Raw genomic sequence first — 8,464 nt, 5'->3', positions numbered from 1 at the left:
TGACACCGGGGTCATGGGTCAGAGTGGAACATCTGTTTGATTTTCTTTTCCGACTGAATGCGAGTGTCTGTGCATGTAGAAGAGGAGGAAGAGAGGGTGAGGGGGAGTCGTTCTGCAACCCTCGGGGGGAGATTTAAGGCCGTGGAGCTATTACGTGCTTTTTGAGTGTGTGAAAACATTTTGTTGGGATTTAAACTCATTTAATTGTTCCCAAATAAAAAAACCAATCACCTTTTTTAGGAATAAAATCCTCAAAATGTAAATAACTGAATATTAAGACATGGTTTAAGTTTAAGGGTCTTGTTAAGTTGTAGTTATGGTGAAGTGAATAATCACTGTAAGCTGCATTTGTTGTGTGTGTGTGTGTGTGCATGTTGGGGGAGAGGGGGGGAAGGTCAAACTCTCCCCTTCATAGTTTCTTGGGAAACACGCATGGATGGGAATCTCCTCACGTTGTTCCTAACTGTGTACACACACACACCAATGTCTCCCTGTTGACTAACCCTCCCACACACCCTCACTTCCACTCCTCTCCAGCACACTCACATTTATCCTTCCACCTCTGGCCTCCCTCTGCTGCCCCAGGATGTGGCCTCTCAGCTGGGAGACGGCGGTAAACGGAGTCCCAGGCTCTCCAACCAGTATCTGTAACCTTTGTCCAACATGTCCCGACAATACTGGAGCCTCCAGACCACTGGTCACCAACCTCTCATGGGGGGAGGGGGGGGGGCAGGGTTTACAATCATTTTTAAGGGACTGATGAGATAATTCTTGTTATAACTTGAAGAAACTCACGTACAGATGCATTTTTGTTGTCAGAATTAACATAATCAAGTTTTAAAAAAATGTATTTGTTGACTGGTTTCCTACTTTTATTTTGTTAGTTAATTGTATTCAAAAATATTGAAAATCTTACATACGCCACCTTTAATGCTCGATGAAGAAAAGGGATATGCGGACAGACAGACGATTTTGCTCTTCTCTTGTGTTATGTGTTTTATCTGGTCATTCTATTCTATTCTATAGTCATTTAGCAGACGCTTTTATCCAAAGCTACTTACATATGAGTGAGAACAAAACAAGCACAAAATCAAACAGTAGAGGACATTGTAAGAAGGTGCCGATGGACTGTCCAATTGGACGCAGGTCTTTCCATGAGGTGCGACAGGCTTTTTTTTTCTTCTTTTTTTTGTTGTTTTACTCCCTTTCCACCCGATAATATCACCTGTGTTATAATACGAAGAATTTATACCATTATGTTTGTTGCAAAGAACTGGACTAAATTCTCCAACTTTCCAACAAATACAGCTATAATGGTAAATACAATACTATGCAATACAACTTTATTTATAAGGCACTTTAAAAGCAACAATGTTGACCAAAGTGCCACATTATATGTCTGAAAAAATTCAGACATATAAAAACAATCAAAAAATAAAAGCAATCAAATTAAAACAGATCTAAAAAGTCAACTTATTGTGCAGGAAAAGCAACTTAAACAAATGGGCATTCAGTATATAGTTATTCTGCTGCTTGATGCAGACAACTGGAGACCTGACATCACCTTGATCTTAGAGGCAACAAAGCAACTAATCCTGCTTGAGTTAACAGCGCCCTGAAGAGAGGATGGAGGGGGTACATTAAAAAAGGAAGAGGTAAAAGTACCAAGAGCTGGTGGAGGATTGTCAGAGAAATGGATGGTGGACCAGATGCATGCCAGTGGTGGTGGGAAGTCGGGGATTTGCTCGTCATTCTCTGACATACTGAGCATGACAGGTTCCAATAGAAGAAGAGCTACAGGCAACAATGTAGAGGCAGCAGAGAGACCCTCTGGGTGGCTCTGGTTTAGGAGAGGAGAGCAGTGGGGTAGCAGAATCCCACTGGGATACAGGGTGGGGTTAGATCAGGTCACCTGGTGGAGGGTGTCTCTCCTGAAACACCCATGATGCCAGGACACTGATAATGTGTCCAAGGTGCGCATCAGTAGAATCTTTCTTAAATGAAAGCAAATAAGCTTGATTTGTATGTAACCAGATTAGTTTCAGCTCACCAGTGAAAAGGGGAAAAGGTTTGTAAACATTAAACCCACAAATAAGTTCCTTTCAGAATAAAAAAAAGGTTTTTATTTGCAGGCAACACTGTTGTTGCCCATGACAAACAGGCAGGAAGAAGAAACACAAAGGTTGTAACAGGCTTTGGGTCACACCCTGAACAGCACTAAGGGTGACAAACTACCCACAACTAAACCACTGCTTTTAAGACAGCTTGCAAATCACTCCTACTGGGCTCACAAATACAAAGATCCGTACTACAGCACAAAACCACTGTCCCAGGCTGACAACCTAGCCAAAGTGAGGCAAACTGAGCCATCCACACTCAGCTGCCCTGAATGATTGCCAGCCTGCTCCTTAAATAGGGCTGACGAGCTGGCCCAGCTGAAGATGATGATGATGATGATGATGATGATGATGATGATGATGTGGATCCTGGAAGGAGCAGTGCAGCCAGGTGTTGGTTGGAAACAAAGCTGTCAGCCAAGTCTAGTGGAGATCACAGTCAGATAGGGGAAGTGTTTTAACTACTGTGTGCTGAAAAGTGAAAGTGGCCGAGTTCATGTGGATTCAGAAGTAAACACTTAACTCATCTTTTAATGGTTTTAAGGATATTTACATTGTTATGGTTAAACAGCACAGATGAATGCTGATGATTAAAGAAAATGACCATTAAACAAAAACAATTCCACAGTTTCAAATTCTTTGTCAGAGAATCAGAAGTAGTTTTAATTTTCAACTCCTTAAACTTCCTAAGAAAGTATTTATACATCTCATTGGGCTACAGCTGTGTCACTCCAAAACTCACCAGCCAATCGGAATGCACCTCTGAAAGAGCCCGCCCATGAAAGGTTTGTGTCAGAAATTAAACCAAACAATCAAGAATCAAAACCAAAGACTGTGAAGCGCAACCAAAATAGCGAAAAGAGGAAGAGGAAACAGCAAACAAAACTATTCAATTTAATCAAATAAAAGCCTAACAGTTTTTATGATGATTGGTCATTTTTGATTTTCGAGATAATTTATTTTACTTAAATTTGAGAAAGTTTTGGTTTTAATTGTTATTTTTTGCTTGAGTTTTAAAATGTTTTACCTGGAGATTCTGAGACAAATCTGATTCCATAGATTTAAGAAGACCATATTTATTTGGAAATGAACAAAACTCAGTACAGTCATGTAAAACAAGGTGAGAAATTACTAAAAATAACAATAATACTAAAATACCACAAATCATCCACTCCACAGTGAAACTGTGTTGACTCAAACATTTTCCGGCCAATAAGAATTGATGTCTTGAGGGTGTTGATTAATTATGTGTCACGTTTTTTGATGATCTGTGGTTTTATAGATGTGAATCTTCTCTGTTTCTCTGTTCTAAACCTGGTTTAGGAAACTGAAACAGATGAACATCTGTCGGATCCTGTTGTGTTTTCACCTGTGGATCGCTCCTTCGACTAGAAAACAAGAAAATCACATATCTGGAGGATTATCTGCAGCTTCATGGTATCTTTCTGCTATAAACTCTCATTTATTCCACACTTCACAGAAGCAATGTAACTTTTTTCTTTTTTGCAGGTTCTTGATTTTCTTTTTATGTAACTGAAGGCAATTTTCTGTGCAAACGGACAACAAAGTGTTATTTTATCTATAAAAATTAAAATATTACTGAATTACCATATTTCCCCATTCGTTAGCAACACAAATCCTTTAAAATGAAGTTATTTTTCTTTGTTCTTTGTTTCAGTTCGCTAAAATAACCTCAGGTGAAAGAAAGGGCACTAGCAGGCAAGGTCAGAATATCCAATGGACATTATGGGCACAGGCCCAGGAGCCCACACCCATTTGGGGCCCATGTGGGGCAAACACCAGCAGTTTGGACATGAAATAAAATGTAAATAAAAGCCAGATAGCTACACTACAGTGTCCAGCGTCTTGCTGTTGGTACCATTGGCTGAGAGATGTTTGAAATGTCGTTTCACAGTGTATCATTCCCAATTTTCAAAATAATGTGTCGGGGAAGGGGGCCCCTGGAACCCTCTGGGTCCTGAGCACTTTAAATCCGGCCCTGCGTGCAGGTGTTTCATGTCAGTTCATTTGCAGCCACACAAGCTTAAAAACAAGACCTCTAAAAGCCAACAGGCTCGGCTTTTATTCGGCTTTAGTTTGACCCATTTCCCTTCCTAATGAACTATGAATAATGTCGCTGCTTAAAAATCCAACCACCGTTTCTGCCCTCTTGCCGCTCGAGCGCCATAATAGTATTTCTGAGCAGCCGTGACTGTAATTGTCATCCGCAGGCATTTCCTGTCATCGTTCCTTCAACATAAACCGCAGCGATTTGAGACGTCGCGCGCGGGGTTGTATGGTTCCGGTCCGGAAAGGTTACTCTGACCCAAAACCTGCGTCAGAAGTCGGGTAAGTGTTGCGTTTGGGTTTCTGCTTCTTCTGCTGGTTTTTCTCATCCCCTCTCTGTCTCTGTGGCTGCAGCATCTCAAGCCCGGAGACAAACGGCGTCTTGTGTCAGACGTACAATGAACGCACCTGACTGCATTTAATAATAATACAATTTAAATTAAAAATATTTTTTTGAAAAACTGGTTTCTTAGAAACAAATTTGTTGTGTATAAATTCATTATAAGGATTTAATATTTATTTCGGCACATATATAATCCATCAAACACACATATTTCAGCACAATATGGGATAATTCACACCCGTCCCATCTGCTTCTCGCTGCAGAGGAGGCTTTTGGCTTAGATGGGGCAGTTTTTAAAAACTTAAATAATTTACAAGTATAAAAGATTATATATTTAGTTTATCCATGCCGAATATATTATTGAAAAAGACCCGTTCATCCAAACACAAAGTCCAAGTTTTTTTATATCTCAACATTCATCCAAATGGGCGAAAACGTTAAACTTGTTATTTTTTAAAAGGTATTTCACGATCATAGTAGGCTGACTGAATTAGGACAAAATCTATTTCAGTGCTGTATTTTAGCTTTTACGTGGGTGTTGAGCTTGCATCTGCGGCATTTCTTTCTTTTGTTAGGCTTGCATGAATGGCTGACAGTAAAATCGAGACATTTGTGTCCGCTTGAGTGCGTCCTGCTGACCGCAACCAAGGTCCTCGAGCCTCTGCGCATTTTTAAAGAACGCAAGGCGATTCACGTGCGATTCTGACCCCTCACATTCACTGAGATTTTAATTTTGTGTGAATATGCTGCTTTATGCCAATACAAAATCAGATTATTATGCAAAGAAGGTATGACCGGAAAAAATTATTTAAAAAAAACAAACAAACAAAACAAAAAAAAACAAAACAAAAACAAACAAACAAAAAAAACTATCTGAAGGAATAGTATGTTTTTAAAGAAGTAATTATGCCATATCTGAGTGATATTTTGGTTTTTAATGGTTAAAACAAATTAAATCTGTGTTTGTGTTGTGGTTTTTAAATACCTGGAAACTCAATGCTGCCTTTGTTTTATTAAAAAGAAGATTCTAGCAAACCTGTGGTCAGACATCGTGTTATTATTCCAGCAGCTTTGCAAACTGTTTGCGTGCTTCTCCCCGGTTAAAGAAGCCTATAATAAACTCTCTTCTCACCGCCAAACTAGTACAAGTTTGGAAATCTGATATGAGGGGACGTTGCGTCAAGTCCGCTTAAATTAGGCAAATCAGAACCGGAAATTTCGGACTTTGCGCAATCAAAATAAAACAAAATATGTATACCAATGAAAACTTGCTGAACAGTTTGTTGAAACAAACTATGATGAGCGATTAAATGAAACGAGGAGTTTAAGGTATTAGAGTAATGAAAATGTGTAAATGTACTTGAAATATTGACCTGAGCAATTAAAAATTAGACCAAAATAATATTCAGACTTTTAGACAACTAAACTTTAAAATAATTTCTATTTAAAGGTCTTTTAAAATTTGTATTTGGAAATCAAAAAAAGCAATGGAAAGCTAATATTCTTGGTTCTGAATGATGTAGAGTTTTTCAAGTTACAATCATATCTGTAAATTCAGTAAATACTTTCATGCCAGTCATAAACACAATCTACTGTACTGCAGTTACAGATGATGCTGCAACAAACAGTCCTGTTAAATCAACATCCATGAAAATGTTTGGATCCAATCTGTTTTTAATCCCTGAAAAGTAAAAAGTGACAATTGCAGGACTTTCAATGGTAAGTTTTTATGACACAAATACACAGAATTTGTTCCAATTCCTTGCCTGCATCCATAATAAAATACCTAATTAATAGTTTTACAGATATAAATAATACGTTTGCAGCAGGAGGGAGAGTTCCAAAGAGCTATTAGCTGAAAATATGGGATATCTCAGCATTTTGTGTCAAGACTAAAGTAAAAAATAGCACATGAACACGATCTGAAATTGCTGATATTTGACAAACAAAAGATCTGAACGGGATCTGAAAAATATATCTGTACCTTCAGGTTTCGCATGTAAGGTTGGTTGAAGCCTCTTCATAAATGGCCAACATGTTGGCTGAGGATGGGGAGAAATCACTGATGTAAATGAATTGTATCAGCAGCAACTCTCCTGATGGAGTGATGAATCCTCTGCAGAACTCTTACTTAAATAAATGACAACAAAGCTTGTCTGAGAGGATTCACAATGTGTTGAAGAACCAAATATTATCATGGTAGCTTGTTAAAATTTCACAAACTCTTTATAAATTGCTGCTACTTTTCCTGTTTTGCTGGGAACACATGAGGTGGCTCATTGCATTTGCACAGTACGATATACTAACACTGTATATCTTGTTGCCTTAGGATTTACTTTTTAATAATTTACGCATGACTGATATAATTTTGGTGTGCGCTTATATTGATTGTTGTCTTTTACTTTGAAGGAATATACCGGAAGCTAGTTGTTGTAATCATTGTGACTTGACTTTGTCGGCTGACAGGGACAGCGTAGAGTGGAGCAGCTGATGCTCTTGACTTGGGAGTCTAAAAATAATCAACTTTTTTTCACCTCAGCTCTGACTGTATTTTATTTCTCTTCCTCTTCTTTCTTTTCTCCGTCTTTTATCTTTAATGCTTAATTCCAGCCATCCGGAATGAAACTGTGTCAGTAAGGATTTTTTTTATTACTTTAATCTGAGGTAAGAATGTAATTTCTCACCATTAGGAAGTGGTCTTTCTCATTAAGATGGCTTTACTTTAATGGTTTTGCTGTTTTCACAGGTGTGAATGTCAGCTTTGGGAAATATGCAGGAGCTATATTTAAAATATTACTTTTAATTAATTATAGTGTAGTTTAATGCAGAATATCTTTTCTTAGTTTAAAGGAGAAAAATGTTTCAATTTTTGCCTTAGTTAGCATTTTACTTCCATGCTAGTCGATACACACATAAAAACAGCAGAAAATGGCTTTGTGTCTAAAAATGGAAATAGTTAAGCTTTCTATAAATATGCCCCTTTTTTGTCTGTGAATTTGACAGTGAAATAGATGAAAATAATGTACATTTCAGAAGCAAAATCAGAAAAGACTGGTAGTTGTATATGCAGATCAAAATGGTTGGGGAAAAATTAGACAAAAATATTCATTAAAAAAAAAAACATTCCTCGGCCTCATTTATGTCTCTCCTGAGATTGGTATGATTCAATTATGGACAATTTCTCCACAACGAGGCACTAAAATACAAGGTGAGTCATATGACCCAAACAAATATGGCGGCCATGACGCTCTGGGTGGAGATGGAGACCAGATTTTAACTTAACAAACAAACAAACAAATAATCAGAAAACAAGTGTTTAATTAGGCACAAATGAAGGAAATAAAAACATAAAATTCCCGCAATTACATGTAATTATTGTTTTTTGGGGGTAAAATGCAGTTGCCTAAATCACATGGAAACCCAACTAATAAAACACAACAACACAGATTCTTTGAATACTCTCATTATTAAAAATATAAATAAATCTACTTTTCCAGAAAGTGTTTTTCAAAACGTACTTAACATTAATATAATTTTTAATCCTAATTTTGTTTCATGTCAGATTTTATGGCATGATATGAGAATAATTCCTCATGTCCCATTTGAGGAGGTCTGGGGTTTAATGGGGTCAGTTTGCATAAAGTTCTGTTATTTACATATATAAATCATCCTGATTTGACCCAAACAGGTCAGTACATGCTCTGGTTAGCAGGTCTTAGTTAGAAATTGACACATATTGTTGGCATATGTGAGAAAAACTGTTTAAAAGTGCACGTCTACTCAGAAATATCAGATAGTAGATTTCCTAAACGACTGAATCGTGGATGAAATTCAGCTCAGTTTAGTAGCTGTAGCTTCATATTTCTATGGAAATGATGCAGGATGAATCACTCAGCTTTTACCCAGAGTAGCTTTGCCTTTATCGTGTCCATCCATT

At 37.6% G+C, this 8,464-nt stretch overlaps 1 protein-coding gene across 3 annotated transcripts in view; it reads left to right on the top strand.

The window, feature by feature from the left end:
* The first annotated feature begins 7,060 nt into the window (after positions 1 to 7,060).
* Positions 7,061 to 8,464, top strand: part of abcc9 (ATP-binding cassette, sub-family C (CFTR/MRP), member 9) — a 115,952-nt gene continuing 114,548 nt past the window's right edge. For all 3 annotated transcript variants that reach the window (XR_013771803.1, XM_079263455.1, XM_079263454.1), the window contains exon 1: positions 7,061 to 7,191. The gene's annotated coding sequence lies outside the window, so the exon portion shown is untranslated. The remainder of the gene's footprint in view (positions 7,192 to 8,464) is intronic.

Source organism: Telmatherina bonti (assembly GCF_933228915.1).
Source record: "Telmatherina bonti genome assembly, chromosome: 23".
Lineage (NCBI taxonomy): Eukaryota > Metazoa > Chordata > Actinopteri > Atheriniformes > Telmatherinidae > Telmatherina > Telmatherina bonti.
The sequence above is the reverse complement of the archived record's forward strand: the minus strand, read 5'-3'. Positions and strand labels throughout refer to the sequence as shown.